Genomic DNA, 21,077 nt, shown 5'->3' on the forward strand with positions numbered 1-21,077 from the left:
AGGTTTCCTGCATTGATCATACTTTACAGATTTACATTGTGCATACTTACAACCTTATGAAATCTATAAGATGGAAGGAAAAGTAAGTGCCAATCACCCCAAGAGGATGGTGCTGGGTCAGTCTTCCTATCTGGTTGTCCCATGTCATCCCATATCCCAACAACAGGCTGGATAACCACATCTTTTATACAACTTCTCAATGGTGTTGGAACAATGTGTACAGCGGGGGTGCTGAAAGCCCTATATATGACGGAAACAACTTCAAGCCAGGGGATGCTGCCGTATCCCCAGCACTTCTGGTTCCAGCATCCCTGCAACTTTTCCTATTTCACCCACACAAGTCTGGAACGATATTTGATAAGGTTTTGGCCCCTTCCTATGTGTGGTATTCTGGCTAACCATAGCTAAACTTCTGACCTTTAACACTTCACTTGCTTTCATTAATGTCCCAATAGTTTTGATACATCAGTGCAGTTAGTTTCATTGTTACCTTATTGCAAAATTACCCTAAGATGTTACCATATGTTTGTTTGTGGTTTACCTGTTTATCACAAAATGCATTGCTAAAATTTCACATTATACATATTGCTAAATTTTATAACCAATAGGCCAGGTACACAATAATCACATTAGCTTATGCCAGCTGTCAACTTCTACGCCTCACTGTAAGCCCTTAACATGTAATACTTGAAATCTATAGTGAAGCCTTTTTTTTAATACATATATTTTGGTTCTTCAGCTTGCTGTTACAACTTCAGTAACTTCCATTATTATTTCTATAGGCATGCTTAGCAAATAGATTATGATTTACCCAAAACCATATATCTTTCAAGATAAGGTCAGTGATTAGCAGGGCTGATGGCAGCACACCACCAGGTTAAACAGATTATAGAAAGAAGGATGACCTGCACTGTATAAGTTATTGCCAGATAGCTCTCAAATGAGTTAAGTCAATACATTTGTGGCCTAATTAAACCACATGCCTTGCGTCTTGTCTTTCTTCCTGCATGTCCTGGACGGTGATTGACTGCCAACTTTTCATTCAGCTCTAGACACTGCCACTGTTGTTATCTGCTTATCAGTGCAAGTATGCCCACCATGATGTACCTATATAATCCTCTTGGCCCCAATCCTTTAAATATTTATGCATATGTTTAACTTTACACATGTGATTAATATTAGAGAATTAAATGGGACAACAAAGGACATAAGCATCTGCAGAGCCAGGGCCTTAGGGCCAGATTTACCAAGGGTCTTAGGTGCCTAAAAATCCCATTAGATGCCTACTTGCATCTTAAAATGCCTAAATATCTTTTAAAATCCACCCCTTAGTCTATAAGCAGTAAAGTCATATATGAGTTTTCTTAAACAATCTTTCTGAGTAGCTAAGGGATAACTACACTTCTGTAAATGTTTTATCTGCTGTCTTTACTATATTCCCTTTCCTTCTGTTTTTCAGTATGTCCTTAGTCTTTTGATGAAGTTAATATTTGTTATCAGGGGAAAGTGAGTCATATACCTGAATTACAACTGAGATCTTTTCATGATCTTTGTTATTTCAAACTATTGTCTGATAATGCATTTTCAGTTGTTGTAGCATTATATTTTTGCACCAAAGACTAAAGAACATATTGAAAAAGAACTCAACAGCAATGCTAAAATAAACTTTCCTCATCATTAACTGTAATAAAATCAAACAACATAGAGAGTCTTGTAGGTGCTAAACTAGCTGCAGAGCATGACAGCTTGAGCTCATCTTATATTCAGAGAAAGCTGCACAAATCTTACTAATAACCCAGACGGATTCAGCTGTTACTTTTTTCCAGGACTCATTTTTCCATTTCTTATAATTCCAAACAACAGAAGCAGGAGCGAATGATTATCAGACTAAAACAAAAAAAATAGATGGGTTGGATGCAACCCAATTTGAAAAAGCGAGGATAGGTGAACTTATTGGGCCAAACTTTAGAATTCACTTGGAAACCAGGAGTTCCAGCCTTAGAGCAAATCTAATCTTGTGAGATTTTTCTCTGTTTTTCTCTGCCAAATTGTGGCTTTCCTGCTGCTGCACAATTTATTCCTCTGCTTATCCTGAAAGCATGGCAAAAAGTACTTTAAAGGACAAATGTTTATTCTTTGCACAGCACAGGCTTCCAATTAGCTCAGAGTATATTTGTTTGATTACATTTCCCTTTCACATCAGTGGCTGAAGTTAAAGGAAGATATAAATCACAAAACTATTCATGAAAACAAAAGCATCTAGATTCAACTAGATTCTCCCATCCCAAGTTCAGATATTGTACTATTAAGTGTTTGGTTACTGTGGAGCTCCTTTAAACCAAGGTGCTGAGAATTAATAGTGAAGTTCCTAATTATGGTCTTTAGGAGAGCTGCCAGATAGGGTCACTGTCCTTACTCCTTGGTCTTTAGGCTAAGGTGAGGAAATTGCTTCATTATATCTACATGCCCACTAACAAACGGAGAAAGTAAAACACTCCTTTTCCGTTGTAACCGACACCTAAACTAACTATCAATGTCCCATAAATTAAAGCCTGGATTGTTAAGTAATGTTAGCATTCAGAAGAACAGAAGAATGGCCATTCTAGGTCAGACCAATAGTACATCTAATCCAATATCCCCTGTTCTCACAGTGGCTGGTGCCAGATGTTTCAGAGGGGATGAACAGATCAGGGCAATTTTGAATAATCCATCCCCTCTCCTCCAGACCCAGCTTCTGGCAGTTGGAGGTTTAGGGACACACAGAGCATGGGGTTACATTCCTGACCATATTGGCTAATAGCCATGACTTATCCTTCGTGAATTTAGCTAATTGTTTTTTTCAACTGAGTTACATTTTTGGCCTTCACAACATCCCATGGCAATGAGTTCCACAGGTTGACTGTGTGTTGTGTAATGAAGTATTTCGTTTTGTTTGTTCGTTTTAAACCTGCTTCTATTAATTTAATTGGGTGAGTTCTAGTTCTTGTGTTGGTTATAAGAAGGGGTAAATAACACTTCCCTATTCACTTTCTCCATACCATTCATGATTTTATGAATCGTACAGACTTCTATCATATCCCCCCTTAGTTGTCTCTTTTCTAAGATGAACAGTCCCAGTCTTTCTAATCTCTCCTCATATTGGAACAGCTCCATATCTCTAATAATTTTTTTTTTGCCCTTCTCTGTATCTTTTCCCATTCTAATATATCTTTTTTGAGATGGAATGAGCAGAACTGCATTCAGTATTCAAGGTGTGGACATACCATGCATTTATATAGCGGCATTATAATAGTTTCTGTCTTATTATCTATCCCTTTCCTAATGGTTTCCAACATTCCATTAGCTTTTTTGACTGTCATTACACACTGAGCAGATGTTTTCAAAGACCTATCCACAATGACTCCAAGATCTCTTTCTTGAGTGGTCACAGCTAATTTATACCCCATCCTTTTGTATGTTTGGTTGGGATTATTTTTTTCCAATGTGCATTACTTTGCACTCATCAACATTGAATTTCACTTTCCATTTTATCACCCAGTCACCCAGTTTACTGAGATCCCTTTGCAACTCTTTTCAGTTAGCTTTGAACTCAACTATCTTGAGTAATTTTGTAGTGTCTGCAAATTTTGCCACTTCAGTGTTTATTCCCTTTTCCAGATCATTTATGTATATGCTGAACAGCACAAGGCCAAGTACAGACGCTTGGGGGACCCTGCTGCTTACCTTTCTTCATTGTGAAAGCTGACCATATATATTTCAACTCTTTGATTCCTATCTTTTAACCATTTACTGATGCATGAGAAGACCTTCCCATTTATCCCATGACTGCTTAGTTTCCTGAACAGTCTTTGGTGATGAACCTTGTTGAAAGCATTCTGAAAGTCTATATACACTATTTCCACTGAATCACCCTTGTCCACATGCTTATTGACTCCCTCAAAGAATTCTGATTGTCGAGGCATGATTTCCTTTTACAAAAGCCTTGTTGTCATTTCCCCAACATATTGTGTATATGTATGCCTCTAATAATTCTGGTCTTTACTATAGTTTAACCAATTTGCCTGAATTAAGCTTACTGACCTGTAATTGCCAGGATAGCCCCTGGAGCCTTTTTTAAAAAATGGCATTATATTCAATTTTCAGTTTTTCCTCCTTCATTAGAGCACAATATAGATGAGGCAATATAATAATCACCTCCAGGCGATCCTTTTAAGGATTAATAGGATGAGCTACAGCTAATATGTCATTTCTTTCTTCAGGTTCTATAGATGTATATGAATTTAAGGTAGTTAATTTAATTGGTGGTAGTGGCTGTACATCTAATAACCTTACTCTTTTCTCTTTTTAAACTAGTAAAGTCAGATCACATGATTTTTATGAACATTTTAATGATATCCACCAGTATTTCAGCAAGTCAATAAGATGTTTTGAATCTAAATCATGTAGAAAATCAGACATTTCATGTTTCCTATTGAAGTCAAAACCTAGAGCTATTACTCTGGAAACAGAATAATGACTTTTTACTTAGAGTATAAGCCTTTCAGAATATCAGGAGCTCCTCTATTTGATAAATATTTGGTTCAGTTTACTTTTGAGAGTCCAGTTTCACAGATTTTATATGAAAATGTAAAAAAGACACAATGGGAAATAAGAAATTTCAAAGCTTTTTTCAGGTTTACTAAAATATCAGAATAGCTCCCAGAACTAGTTCTTAGTCCTTTAACTAAACCTCTGGCATGTTGTTACTCTGTTCCTGAGTCCTGCCAGAAGGCTAGATCTAACCAGCAGCAATTTTTATGGGCCGGTCATAGAGATGTTTCAGAACACCCAACATGAGTATTAACAATGTGAGATTTGCTATTTGGGACAGGTCTATATATTTAAGGCAGTTTAGTCAATATTCTAACGTTATTAAAAATGTCCATGGAAAAAGTTGTTTAGCATCATTACATTCATGAATCATAAAGAGAGATCAGCTGTTGTTCTTTGAACTATTCTATAGTAGAATATTGTTCAGTATGAGACAGAAAGGCTGAAACTCCGGTCCTGTTGAAGTTAGTGGGAGTTTTCCATTGCCTTCAACTCAGCCAGGGTTTCACCCCATGAACAGGTATTGCTATAGAGAAATGATCAATAAACAGAAAGAAACATTTAACTTGTCATGCCATGTGTTTTAAAGTAAGGACCCAGTACTGACAACACCTGCTAATGGGTGTCATGAATTGTTACCGTTGACAAGACATATATGCTTGCAGGATTGGACCTACAAATATGCTGTATGTGAATACTTAATTATAGTAGCAAGTCATAGTGGGTGAAATCAAGTCCTTGTTGAAGTCAGAAAGTTTTGTCATTGACTTCAGTGGGGCCAGGGCTTCACTCAGTGGCACAAAAGTATACCAAGCAGATCTACTTTAGCTATGCCTGGCACACATACATGAAAGCTTTCCATTTCTTATAAACAAACAACTTTTAACATGAAAAGAAAATAATCATGTTTAGAAATGAGCACGAAAGGAGACAAAATGTTGCCTCCTCAGTAGATAATAACTATTTCAGTTCTATGCCCTAAGTATAACATCATCTTTTCAATTACATATTACTAAATGTGTTTCTTTAGGGAGGTGCTTCATATACCAGTGAAGCTTTCACGCTCTGGATTTCTGTTGTAGCTGTAATACTGTCTTTTCTATTTTTAACCATCAGAACAAATAGATACGTGAGAACACATATAAGCTGTTGGCACAGAAGTGATGTTTGCCCCAGGCTGCAGTACCCTATGCAATCTGCTTGGAAGACTTTCTGCATACTTTTATGAATATGTGCATTGTCTGTATTGACACTGTTTTGCCTGCAGGTTCCTCCTCCTCTTTTCAAGCCTCCATCACTCACATGTGTCAAGTTCCATAAGAAGGATGGGGATTTATTGAATTTTCAAAAATGCGTTCCATATGTAAGAAGCCTGCAGAGATAGTGAGATCAATTGTTCAAAGTAAGGACTTCTCTTATTCAGTTCAGTTGAGAACACAATATCTGTAGGCAACTGTGTAGCCTATTGGAACTCTGATTTGCTGACTGAATTATTGATTGGGTTAGTAAATTTGGATGTTAGTTAGAGAACTTTCATCTCTCAATTCTTGTGTGATAAAGTGAATGTCATTTTTTTAATATGTGTCTGGTCAATTCAATAAAAATAAGTTAAAATAAAATTGGGTTTGTTACCATACCTGGCCAAAAGCCCAGTGAAATTCATGGATAGAATAGATGATCCATTTAGTTCAGGCCATACACATAGAAAAATTACTTAACAAAGAAAGTAGAAGTAGTGTTTAGTTTTAACTTTAACTCTCATGTGTTTTGTCAATTAAGACTAGTGGTTTTAAAAAAAAATATTATTATTTGGCAGTGAATAATTATTTCCAGTTTCCTGGAAGAAACAGGAAAGGGAAAAATGTGTGTTATTTAACTCAGTTTTCCTAAACTCTTCTTTTAGAGCCATTCTCAACACGTGGGTAAACTCACATTAATTTGGGTTAGTTCGTTTATTTGTTGATATTTTACAAAAGAAAGACTCTTCAATAAAACAAAGTGTTTAAAAAAGATTTAGAGCTATCATGGCTTCTTTTTTGAGTACGTAATTCTAAACATAATCAAACTTGCAGTTTACCTGAGAGACATAGTCTGCCAAGTAAGCATTCAATTTTTCAATTTCTAACACTGGCCATATAAAAATTCTCCAGTATTAATTATCTGAAACCCAACACTAGCTCTACTTATGGTCACCATCAAAAAAGATAACATTTGCCACTCTTACTACCATGGTATTTTAGTGTAGGAAATAAATGGAATATCTTAGGTATAGGGAAATACTATGGCATCTTAGGTACATTGTACGATAACTGATGATAAATGTTGACTTCTTAGTGGTGATCACTTTGTCGGAATTTACTCAGGAATTTCTGCAAATAAAACTGAACCTGCTCCAGTTCTGCAAACCAGCTATAAACTTGGATTAAACAGCCAGTAAAGCCAGATTTAAGTGTGCTTTGTGTCAGTGGAGCTTCACAAAGCAGCTAGAGTTTAGTGGTTGATTGTGGTGTTTAGATGTTGCTTGTAATTATTAGAATTGGGAGCACTGGCTTGGGAGTCTGAAAGGACAGGAAACAGGAAGGAGGGGGGAGGAGTTCAGAGGCTGGGAGAAAGCTATAGAGGGTGCAGCAGCAGCTTGGTAAAGAGGTTTCCACTTTGAAAATAAAGTCCTGTTGAAGCTTGTTAGTACCTTGCCTGGTTGATACAACATTTTGGTGATGTAGATGGATCTTCTGTCTCTGAACCCACCTGCATCCTTTCTCCAAAGCCCAGGTGAGCCTCCAATTGCTTTTACTACTTGGGTCCATATGTTTGAGACTTATCTGCTTTCAGTCAGTGCTACAGAGATTTCTGAGGTAAGAAAGCATGCTCTGCTAATCCACTGCCTTGGAGCAGAAGGGCAGAGTATATTTTACACTTTTCCCCTTGCAGATGATAAATATGAGACTGCACTCGCTGCATTAAAGAACTTTTTTTGTGACAAAAGTGAATGTAGTATCTAATCACTAAAGATTTTGCCACCGTGAGCAAAAACCAGGGGAAACTATAATGAAGTATATTGCTTTCCTGAGAAGTCTGATTGTAATTTGTGACTTTGGGAATATGGCAGATGAGATGATTAGAGACCAGCTTATTGAGAAAACAACCATGCTTCATGGAAGAGAACGCTTACTTCTAGAACCACAACCTACACTAGAAAAAGCAATAACCACTGCTACTCAAATTGAGTCAAAATAATGCTGAAGCCAAAATAATGAGCATGAATACAGGAGGCACAGTCCAGGCTATGACTCCTTTGCAGAAAATTTCACTATCGCTGCAGACAAACGATTACAAAAGGAAAACTAATGAAAAACCACCAGATCAACAAATGCAAAATACAGTAAAAGCATGTTTTCGCTGTGGATCCCCACAACATCTTGCAAGCTACACAGGATGTCCGGCAAAAGTAGCTCAGTGCAATCATTGCAAAAAGATCGGACATTTTGCTAAAGTATGTCGCAGTAGCCAGTTCAATCAACAGGTGCATGCAGTTACAATATCAGATGTTACTGTGCTGAAAGTGGACAAAATCACTACTGCACATATTCCAGAACAGATAAAGTGCACTGTAAATGTTTCCGCCATACCCTCAGGCAAACCATACTCTAGTCAGCTAATGTTGGACACTGGCTCAGCAGTATCTATACTACCTGATTCCATCTATCTGCATTACTTTAAAGATGTGCCTCTTACTGAACCCAAACTTCACTTGGTGTGCTATTTGAAAAACCATATTCCAGTACATGGCTGCCTGCCAGTAATAGTTACTTTTGGTGATTGCTGTGTAACTGCAGAGTTCTACATTGTCCACAAAGGCACTCTTATCCTTGGCACAGATTTATTGGCTGCTTTAAATCTCAGGGTAGTTAATGGACAAATTGATCTTCCTCAGCAAAGCACTCTTGTGGTGCACACACCAGTTTCAGCTGGGTCCCAACACCAGGTTGAGGAGAAACTCGGCTGTGCTTATGGGTTTCTGCATAAAGTTAAAATGAGGAATAATGTGATGCCTGTATGACAGAAGTTACGGCACTTACCATTTTCAGTCAGGGAAGCTGTTTCAGAGGAACTTAGAAAACTTGTTCAAAAGGACATTATTGAAGAGATCGACTCCTTGGAATGGGTTTCACCTATAGTAGTGATGCAGAAGAAGGATGAAGGCATTTGCCTTTGTGTGGACTTAAGTGAGCCAAATAAAGCTATTGTGATTGACAGCCACAACTCTTCCTCACATAGAAGAAGTATTTGCAGAACTCAGAGGAGCAAAGATGTTTTCTACTCTTGATTTGCAGAGCGCATACACCAGTTTATGTTGCATGAAGATAGCAGAGACCTCACAGCATTTATTATACATGAGGGACTATTTCATTTTAAACATGTCCCATACGGTCTCACATCAGCCCCAAGTGCCTTCCAAAAAATGATGTCATTGATTCTGATGAATCAACATGGAGTTCAGTGCTATCTGGATGATATTATCATGTTTGGAAATACTTCTGAGGAGCATGACAATAACCTGCAGTCAGTACTAAACTGCATCAGCACAGCAGACCTCCAGCTCAATAGGTCCAAATGCAAATTTAGACAAACTGAACTCTCCTTTCTGGGGCATACAATTTCACAGGCTGGACTAAAACCTGATCCAGATCATATCCTGGCAATTTCAAATGCTCCTCCTCCAACAGATTTGCAAACCTTATGTTCCTTCTTGGGTCTTACCTCCTGGTATGCAAAATTCATACCCAATTATGCTTCTGTCATTGAACCATTATGGGAATTACTATGGAGAAGTTCAACCTTAGTGTGGACAATGGATGCACAAGCTAGTTTCAAAACGGTGAAAGACTTGATTGTACATAGCCCAGTACTTGCATTATTCGGTCCTGCATTGCCCACAAATGTAACTACTGATGCTTCTGATTATGGACTTGGGGCTGTCCTCACACAACTTCATGAGGACAACACAGAGAGGACTGTTGCATTTGCTTCAAGGACACTAAGTAATGCTGAGAGAAAATATTCTACAGTCAAAAAAGAAGCATTTGCCTGTGTCTGGGCTACTGAAAAATGGAGAACTTACCTGTGGGGCCGCACAGACCACAACCCTTTGACGACGTTGCTCACCACAAAAGGATTGGGAAGAGCAGGTTATCATATTGCTCGATGGTCTGCAAGACTACTCTCTTTCAATTATGAAGTGGAATATAAGCCCGGAAACCAAAATGTGGTCACTGATTGCCTTTCTCGCCTGCCTTTGCCTTCACCAGATGGTCCACCGGAGGATGAGGATGTAATGGTTGTGCTTATTACAAGCACTCTCACTGCAGTTACAAGAGAACAATTTCAAGCTGCTTCTTCAGTGTGTCCAATTCAACAAAAACTATGGGAATTTCTGACAAAGAGATGGCCCAGTCACCCTAAAAACCTTGACCCAGTTTTGCTGTCTTATTTTAGAGTTTGGGATTAACTTTTTTTGTTTGATGGCTGTGTGCTACGAGGTACACACCAGCTCCTTGTGCCAGAAGAATTGCAGTCAAAACTCATACACCTGGCACACAATACTCATCAAGGAATTGTCCGAATCAAACAACGACTATGGGATCTGTATTGGTGGCCAGGGATGGACTCTCAAACTGAAGCACTCATAAAATCCTGTGTCACTTGCCAAATGCATGAAAAGACAGCAGTGACATTTACCCCTCCATTACAGCCTGTATGGGAAAATCTGCATGGGAAAAAGTGGAGATTGACCTTGTAGGACCCTTTGATACTGCTCCAATTGACTGCTGTTATGACATCACTTTAATAGACTTTCAGTAAATGGCCTGAGGTAGCGTTTACATTGCAAATCTCTTCTGCTCCAGTAATTAACTTCCTCTCTTCAGTTTTTAGCAGGGAAGGTAACTCCAAAGAACTGGTTTCAGATAATGTTAGTCAATTTACTTCCCTAGAGTTTGAAACTTTTCTAGCACAGGGGAACATTTTACACAGAAGGTCATCCCTATATTACCCTGAAGCCAATGGGGAAATCGAACAGTTTAACAGAAATTTGAAGGAGAGTTTGCAAATGGCTAAACTGGAAGGGTGATTGTGGATATCCTTCACTACTGATTTCTTGCAAGCATACTGGGCTGCACGACATGCCACAACGCAAAGAACGCCCGCAGAGTTACTGCATGGGAAACAGATGAATACTAAACTGAACATTGCTGGATTGTTAAAGGCCCAACCTGATGTCCCAACCAAGGATGATGTGAGAAAAACAGTTGAACAGAACCAAGCAAAGTCTAAGGCTTTCACAAACAAGCGGCGGGGTGCTAAGGAACCAAAGTTTGAGTGTGGTTCCTTTGTTAAAATATGAAAACCTGGAATTTTACGCAAAGGGGACCATAAATTCACAGCTCCTCTTAAAATCATAGAGAAGAAGGGACCTTACACCTTTCGACTTTCTGATGGGTCGGTATGGAATGCTTCTTATCTTGCACCTGCCTACGCACCAAGAGGAGATTATGCCAACACCCAGTTTGCATTGGATGACTTCACCGTAGTACCAACACAACAAGACATTGCACTGGAACCAGGGGCTTGAGAGACAGCCTGTCAGACCCAGACAACCACCTATCTGGACTACAGACTATGTTATGTAGTATCTACAGTGTTTTCAGTGTAATATTTCTGCCAACAGTATAGTGTCTTGTTTCATATTTGTTCCCGTGGGAGAGTTTCTTAAGAGAGGAGGGAATGTGGTGTTTCAATGTTGCTTGTAATTATTAGAATTGGGAGCATTGGCTGCTGGGAGTCTGAAAGGACAGGAAACAGGAAGGAGGGGAAAGGAGTTGAGAGGCTGGGAGAAAGCTACAGAGGGTGCAGCAGCAGCTTGGTAAAGAGGTTTCCACTTTGAAAATAAAGTCCTGCTGAAGCTTGTTAATACCTTGCCTGGTTGATACAACATGAATCTAGCCCTTTTTTTTCCACTATCTATCTTAGAGGTTTATATTACTGCCCATCACAATACTACCTGAGTGCCTTTCATGTAAAATCAATAGAAGTAGCAAAGTCCCTACTGATACAGGCTATTATTGTAAGCATTATACAAATGGTTTAAGACTCATTTTTATGTCTGTGCTCTGTATTTTTTTTTTTTTTTGTATTGCCACCCATTTACTGCTTTGTTCCCACACAATTTTATAAATCTTGCTCACAATGTATTAGGAAAATATGTTGGCTATATTTGCTGATATATCATTTTAAATGACATTTTAATGAACAAGAAGGTACTAATAATGGAATGTGTGTTATATATGATGTTGAATGAACAACTCTAAACAGATGTAATAAACAGCTGAAAATAAAGCAGGGCTAGATGAATATTAAGAACACTGAAGTAAAGAGCAAGTATACACTATATAATATATACAATAGCTTGAATAGAAAAGGTCATGAATGAGTACAGATGAAATTACTCTCATGAGAGCCACAAATTGTAGCTATGTATCTAGTGCTTTCATGTATGAAGCTGAAGAGTTCAGAGGCTATGGTTTTGTCATGTTTGTAGCCCTAGCTGGGGCAGATTTAAATCGACAGCAGATTTAAAAACATTCACTAATATTTTATTTTGAGCGGAGACACACCATGCACACGCACCTTAGAACCTCATGCTGTATATTCCTCCTTTTGCCAGGTTCAATCATTATCACTGGATTATTCTGAGAGCTTGCCAGACAGAATTAAAATTAAATTAAAATGCTCAGATTTTATTATACCTTACAGTGATGAATGATTTCTTTGCATGGTAGAAAACTGAGCCACGCAATACTTTAACCACTGGAATGTAGAGACATGAAAGAGTTTAACTTGGCACCAAACAATACAGGATATTAGATGCACTCTAAAGTTCCAGATCTCAGGAGAGGTTTTAGGGAACATTTCTTTAAAAGAGATTCTCTGGGATTTCCCATTTATCTTCCTTTTACTTCACTCCCTAAAATGTCATGGGGTCAGCATTACCTGATTGTTCTTCTAAAGCTGGTCAAAGTTCTTGCTGGCCTTTCGAGTGCTAGTCTTACAATATTTTTCAGTCCCTAAGTCAGCACGGTGCCTTTTACTAGAAGGTGTTTTCTGTGTGCAAGAGAAACAGGATAAAGTGCTGCTACCTTTGTTGTCAGTAGTGAGGCTAGTTTCCAGATTAAGTGGTGGGTAGCAATCTGCAGGTAGCAATCTACAGGTAGCAATCTGCAGCTTCTCCCCACCTTCCTTTGATTGGTCATAGTTTCAAAGAGGAAAACTACAACAGTATGGTCATAGTGATAGAGAGAAGTGAAGGAAAGTTGATTGGTAAGTAGGAAGAAAATGGAGCTTCTCTCTCTTTCAGAATCAAACACTAAGGCACTCTAGAGAAAAGGGCAGTGGGAGAAAATAACATATATTTCCATGTCTCTCCTATACTCTTCTCTCATGACTCAAATTTCTCCCCCTCCAATCTATCTTTTGCTTTAGTAGCTCTCCCTGTTACCTTTTCCCTCCAAGCACACACTATCAGTTTGCCCAGAACCTCATTTACCAACGGAAGAGCTGCACAGGTTTATGTATCTCCCCGGTGATGTGCCATGCAAGTTATTTAGGTATTTTTCAGATTTGAAAATAAATTTCAAATAAAAAAAATGGATTCACTCCTTGGTGAATGAAGACAGATATGTAAATACAGGACAGAAGTATGGCAAGTTTCCACACACACACACACATACACACACACACACACACTGGCCTGCTAGCATACCTCAACCCTGATCTGGGGAAAAACTTCCTTTAGTGGTAACACAATTAGTCTGTTTCCCCATGGCCCATGAAATTCTTGCCTTCTCTGCCAACTCTGTCAATTTGTGCAAAGTGTGGTGGTGAATTTGTGATGTGGAACCTGAAAGTGAGACTCATTTAGGAGCTACCAAACATCCATTAGATGGGAACAATTTTTACTTCCCACGCATTTGGGCTCAATTCAAACTAGTGACCTACATTCAAAAGGATGTTTAGCCCATTAACAGTGCCCTGAAGCATGTAGTCCCCCAATTAGTGCTAAAGTACGCCGAGGTTATATTTGTTATACATAATATATAATATGTGTGTGTGTGTTAAACAAACACAAAAACAACTTTAAAAGAATGTTAAGGTTGAAGAGTCAAGCCCTCAAAAGTTTGAAAATATCAGAATCAAAGTTGTCTTGATTTGGTCCCTTTGTGCATATTCATTATGATGCAGTTTTAAATATATGACCACACTCTATGTTTTCTCAACAAAGTTAATCAGCATGATTTGATCCCACACTTCAGCTCAAATTCTTCTACTTGACTTGAAGACATAGCTGATATGGGGAGACAGTACCTGAACAAGCTAAGATGGCTGTACTAAATGGGCTTGTAGTAAGCAGGGTGAGGTTTGCTGACCTTATAGGAGACCTAAGGCTGCCTCCCCCATTCTTCCCCTCCTGCCATCAGCCTCCCCATTCTACCTTCTTCTTTTTCAACTTGCCCTCTCTAGTCCCTCTGGTTTAGACCCTACGTATCATGTCCCTTGTTCTCAGCTCCCCAATCTATCCTGACTTGCTCCTCTTAGCTGCTGCAGCTATCATGACCAAAACTATTGTCTTTACCCCAGGACCAGTGGCACCAATTCAGATATTTTTTTGGGAGGGGAGTGGAAATTCTGGTCCCTGCACTTTCCCACAACAGGAACCCTGTTCTGGTCCCCACTTTTCCCCTCCATCTGCCGCAGGGACCCTAGGTCTCCCTCAGCCAAGGAGTCTCCCCTCTGTCTTACCCACACAGTGCATGAGCCAGTGCTGCCAGGAGCTAAGTTTGCAGTGGATTCCCCTGCACTTCACCATCCTGTCACATCCATGTGACTGGTTCCAATGTCACTTGGCCCAGCTGCCCTCCATCTGGAAAAAAAGATTGCTGAGCCAAATTTGAGTGGGGTTGTGACCCTGTGCACCAGGGTACAATGCCACTCACTGAAATTTGCCTCTGCTGAGTAACATTTCAGTGGCTTTGCTACCACCCAGCCAGAGCAACTCTCCAGACACTTCCAGCAGGAGCCATGCTGATTTACTGTGGGACCACTGCTTAAAATTGGTCAGGACATGTTCCCGGGCCCCCTGCTAGCGCTGCAGCCTAAGGAGCTTTGAGCGAGTGCAAAAACCTTGAAGGGAGGGGGCCATTGTTCCCACATACTAGTAATTGGTGCCACTGCTCTGAATTCAGGCATTATGTAGCCTCTGGCTACCACAGGAGGACCACAGGACACATAGGCTAGGTCCACACTACCCACCACTTTCAGCAGCTTGAAGGATATGCATAGCTACGTACCACAGTGAAGAGCAGGCGGCATCCACGTTGTGGTGTATACCTACATGTGCCCATGAAAGGCTTTGAGAGAAGGGGAGGCAGTGGGGAGAAGGCTGTGCCAGAGCCACTGGAGTCTTTTCCTGCAGGAGGGAGAAGGCTCCAGCAGTGAGGAGCTGCCAGAACCTTTCCCTGCTGCCCCTCCCCTACTGGAGCCTTTCCTCACTGCTGGAGTCTTTCCCTGCAGTGGTGAAAGGCTCCAGCAGTTGGGAGGCAACGGGACATATCTAAAAATAGCCATATAGATGGGAAGGTGTAGCATGGGAAAGTAGAGAGCCACATAGGGTATGTACTAGGGAACATAAGTACATCCTTCAAGTATGTGTGTACTCTATTCACTTAGGCCATGCCTCTCAGTCTACACTGCTACTTAATCTCATTCAGAGGGCTACCCGAGTACATACTCTACACACTGATGAAAGAAGCATGCAGTGTAGATGTAGCCTTAGAGTGTGACATTCCAGCTAAGTTCTGGGAATGTGTGACACGACTATCAAATGTGTACTTAAAAGCCCTGTAATTAGCTGCATTTCTCCTTGCACTCACACTTCCAAGCCAACCTAATCCCCTCCCAATTCAGAGCTTCTCAAAACCCATCAGCATCTACCAGCCAATCTCCACCAGGTCCAAAACAGCCCCACATCCTGCCCTCCCTGGGCTGAGAAACTCTCTCCTTTCTACTTAGCCTCTTGACAGCTCAGAATGACTCCGGACAGCAATGAACCTTCTGCAACCAACCACCTCCAGGCTCAGAACACTCCTTCTCCCAGAAATGCACAAGTCCACCCACCACTCCAGTCTCACAAAACCCATCCTCACCCAGTTTAGAATTCTTCATCCTTCTACTTGACAACCACTGCCACAAGGGCAGATGCCTCCCAGCGTTAGCTTCCCAGCCCCCACACATGCATTTTGCTGGGTCTGGAAAAACAAAAACAGAGGCAGCAGGGAGCATGTGCATGTGATTTGAAACTCCCCATAAACATTTGTATTCCCTCCTTTCTTCTTCCTCCCCTTCCTACCTGCATTCTGTGGCCCGCAGAGTAAGAAGTTCCCGAGTGGCAGATGGATTTGTTGCTGCCTCCACAAACTGAAGCATCTAGTATCACCGGAAGCACAATAGTAGCCACAGACAGTGCTATGTGTTATAATAAATCAGCCACACTACACAGTTATGAGATTATTTGTGGTGCTTATGCCACTAACTTCTATTGACCGGCTGGATTGGTTGTCAGATACTCAGTAGAATGGGAGCAAGTTACCTAGTCATGTTTTATTGGAGAGCTACATGTGGTTGCTTGTTATTTTAATACCTAAAGTAAGATCTGGGAGGAAATATATGCTGTTTCAGACATTGAACAGAGGGACTTGCTTGAACAAGATAGGAGACACCTCCTATCTCAGCACTGAGCTCTTAATAGACATGGTGTTCAAACCTTCTGCTGACCCAGTGAGTGAAGAACAAACTCAGAACCTGCAACTGGATTCCCATAAGGCAGTGCATTGTTCTGCCTCTATGTCACTAAGCTGGCCCTCTCAGGGAGTCTGCCTCCATTTCACTTTTTTGAGCTGTTAGAGGGCTTATTCCTTCACCCACTTACTTCCCTGGTCCTTCTCGCATGAACAGAGAGCAACAATACCCGAAGTCCAAAGGTGCAAACAATTCGATGTTTATTGGGGTGAACTTCCAGCAAGCATGATTCCAGTTTCCTTCCTTAGTATCCTCCTTCCCAGCTCTGACACCACAGAGCCTTACACCTGTGTCCCTGTTCCCATTCCTACCCTTAGCTAAACATGATTCCAACTTCCTTACTCCCATTCCCTGTTCCCATTTCCCCCTTTAGCAAAACATGATTCCAATTTTCTTACCCCCATTCCCTGTTCCCATCTCACACACCCACATGCCCACCCCCACCCACACCCACACCCAGTCACTTCCTCATTGACTACAGATTATATAGTAAAACTTGACTTCTGCTTAGCTATACCTTAACCAATCATTTTCCTGAAATTTAACTAACCAATCCTAACATATTGTAACATGATTATGTAACCAATTATATCCCACCACCTCAATTAGTTTACACCCAGCAAAATTAATTATACAGCAGACAGGAACAATCACAGAACCAGACAGAGATTATACAGACAAACAACAGCAAAGTGGGAACTATAATGACAAAACAATACAGAAGTGAGGATTTCACATCCCAGCTATTGATAAGTGAGTTCTTGCCAGACAGGATGCTATCAAACTAAGTTTCCTTTTACATTGTCTAGGCACTTCCCTTTCTCTGGAGGTGATAGGAACTATCCTGTCCTGATAGTGCCTAACAGCCCAATAGCACCTTATTTCAGTGTGACTAGTTTGGAATGTGAGGATGTGACCGTTCGCTTCCCAGCTTATGGCTGCCTCTGCTGCTTAGCCAAAGGCCTGAGCCTAAGCACAGGGCCACAAACTGTCACAGTAAGAGAAGGCCCTTACACTGGCAGACAGTGGTTTTGATTCTTTCTTTTATACCTCTATCACTAGCCAAGTGATAAGAATACACCTAAATTCTTAGAGTATAGGCCTTTACAGACAGGCCTGAATATGGCCACAGGGTTATTTTTCTTTTCTAATTTAATATTTCTAGCACCGCTCCCCCCAACATAATGCAACTCACATACTTGTAGATTATGAAGAAATAATTAGTTTCCATAGCAACTGAATGCAATGTCTATATTAAGAAAGAAAATAATTAACCCTCTAATGTGAGATAATGCTGGAGACACATGTTTAAATCTGCAGGAGGCTTTGGCTAAAGCCACAGTATATCAAGTTTTAAGTGATAAATGCTTATCTCTTGATAGCCATCCTATTAAAACAAGCAGGGAAAATTCCATAGAAGCAGTGATATGTGACATTAATGGAAATATATCCAGAAAATGGATTGTAATTGTCAATCTTGAGAGAAGCAGCTGTGGAGTTCTGTAATTTGATTCCATTTTAGGGTAGCTTTTTTTTTCTTCCTTCCTGTGGATGCAACTATGATTACTCCCCATAGCTGTTCAGAGTGACATATTTTTATAGATTTCCTGCTTTAGTTTCTCTACACAGCTTTTATTCATCACTCTGAGGTTGGTCAAGTTAGATGTGTGGTCCATGTAATATATGAGAGAGAGACGTTTACCTGTGTGCATATAGATTTAGAACGACAAGGTAAGAGAGGTAATATCTTTTATTTGATGAACTTCTGCTGGTGAAAGAGACTAGTTTTTGAGCTTACACAGAGGTCTTCGGGTCAGGAAATCTCTTTCACCAACAGAAACTGGTCCAATAAAAGATATCACCTTGTCCATCTTGTGCCTCTAATATCCTGAGACCAACATGGCTACAACACTGCAAAACACACACATATATATATAGGTTAAAAACAGATATGCACAGTTAGGTTCCAAAATCCATAATTAGGCACCTGAGCCCAGATCTTCCAACTGAAAGGTAGGCATCTGAACACCTTTGAGGATCTCGGCCCTAAATCATTATTCAGCAAGGTACTTAAGCATATGGCTAACTTTAAGCACCCATTGTCTGTCCATGTGCTTAAGTACCTTGCAGAATTGATTCCTAAGTAGGTGGCCTGACAATCAAGAGTGGTAAGCATCCGAAAATTCACTTTGACTTGAATGGATGCTTCCAGCTGCTCAGCACATTTGAAAATAAGCCCACTTACAAAGGTGCCTAAGTATTGATTTAGGAGATGAATTTTAAGCACCCATTTTTCAAAATCTTGGCCACATGCTTGAAAGAAATGGTTACAGTGGAAATCAATTTCTTCAGTTCTAGAATGTGGAAATTAAATATAAATTGTTCAATAATTAATGTTTTCTGAATAGTGCTGATGTCCCTAAACAACAGTATGCAATTGAAGATTTGTTTGTTGTAAGTTATTAATATGTGTAAACAAATGCCTAAATTAAAAATTAATATGCAATGTTTACCAGTACTGCCAATAATTTGGGGAATGGGCAAATGACTCATGTATCATGGTTTTAATAAGCTTTCAATTCCCCTCACTGCCAATATTGGCTAAAAATATCCCAGTAGGGCCAAATTCTACCTTCAGTAATGTCTGTGTAAACCCACTGATTTCTGTGGGATTTTCACAGCTCTGTCAAAGGGGAGAATTTCACTATCGGGTCAGGTTCCCCCTGGTGTAATACCAGGGATACATTTGGCTCCTGATCCTTCTATTGTACTATGCCACATTGTCTTTTTTATAGCCAAATGTATCAGAAGCAAAGTCAGATTCTGCTCCTAGAGCAATGCCAAGAACATTCTGAAAATCTTTAATCCGTCTGGTTCAAGTTCTCTGTGTACCCTTATTTCTGACCTGCATATAACTGTCAATATGGATAAGATTACATATTAGATATGGCCACACTTCTGCCCTGTCTGCTTGATGAGATCTTATCAAGGTGAGGCTCTTCAATTCCCATTTTTGGGGGGAGGCAGTGGGGGGGAGGGTGGTAGTGGGAAATGTATTACAAGGTCTTCAGGCTATAAGCAGTATTTTGTAAATGGAACAAAAATAATTTTAGATTTTTTTTTCCTACAGAGTCTAAAACAGAATCAGCTCCCGAAGCTCTCTTCCTTACCCTCGATATGAAAAAGAAGGTATGTCCAATTTTACCATAACAGTGTTATGGTGAAAAGAATTGTTTGTGCTTTCAGCATTTCTTTTCTTTAGCAAAATTATCCTCCTTTTGGTAACAAATAAAAACAGACTACTTTGGAACTGGGAGCACTTAAAGCCTTTTTGATTTTAGATCCATATGTAGTACGCGCAGAGTGAAACAAGTACAAACTGCTGTTTACATTTTCTCACGGAAAAACTCTGGAATTGTACTTTATAAGAGTATTATATGTATAGATGGTTTAGTTTCATATATGTGACAATGTTCCTAAGTGAGTCATCTGCTAGGACTGAATCCAGGACTTCTGGATTTGTAACTATGAACCTCACCTGGGAGAGCTAAGGTCAAGTCTACTAGTTTTGAGCCATTAGCAGTTCATAAACCTCTATATATGGTTTATATAACACCTGGTGTTAATATGGTTTACATACAGATTGGGCTGATTAATTAAAATTGAAATTGGTTGAATCTTTTCCATCAAAATGTTTTTTTTTTAATGGGAAATTATTTGGGGGCAAAATGGAAAATTAAAACAAAATAGTTTTGTCAATTTTTGGAGGGGTGGGGTAGGAGCTATTGAGTTGCAAACATGATTTCAGTTGTTTATTGAAAACCAGAAAAATGTTGAAGGAATTTTAGATGAAAACAAACCTTTTTCCATTTCACTGAATATTTTGTGGAGGGGGAAAAATAATTTCCTGATTACCACTAAGATAAAATAATACACTAGGTAAATTTGTTCAGAAAAGTCCGTACCCTAATTTGCCAGACATTACCCCGATCACTTGCATGTATGCTGCATCCCCCAACCCTAGTGCTCATCAATCTTTTCCAGTTACATTTTAAGGTCTTAAAAGCAAGGCCTTTTTCTCACTATTTGTTTGTACAGCCCCTAGCACAATGAGGCTCCAGATAATAAAAATAATCAACACAAATCATAATCTTCTTGCCTGTTTACCCCTTTATCAATAGGTGGAATAATATAGACTCATCTCTGAATGTAAGGCCACCAAAAATTCCACTGAAATGACCTTCCTTTCCTTCTATTAAATGTCTCAGAAAACCAGAATCATTGGCTAGCATCCTAGTGTTCCACAGCGTCCGAGGCGAGTATTGTAAGCAAATAAACTCCAGCATCTGGTGAATTCGTTACCCATCAGACTTCTCAGCTCTAGCACCTGAATTGATTTTTATAAACTATTTTTTTTCTTTTTTTTTTTTTTAGATCCTTTCAGGCTTTGGATTTAATCACATCTCCAAAATCCTGTCTTTCTCCACATGCTTTCAGTTGCTGACTCCACACGGGCTGTTCTTAGTCCCTCTTTTCAGCAGTAGGGACCATGATATAGGCTATGTCTACACTAGAGA

Source organism: Eretmochelys imbricata, chromosome 1, assembly GCF_965152235.1.
Source record: "Eretmochelys imbricata isolate rEreImb1 chromosome 1, rEreImb1.hap1, whole genome shotgun sequence".
Lineage (NCBI taxonomy): Eukaryota > Metazoa > Chordata > Testudines > Cheloniidae > Eretmochelys > Eretmochelys imbricata.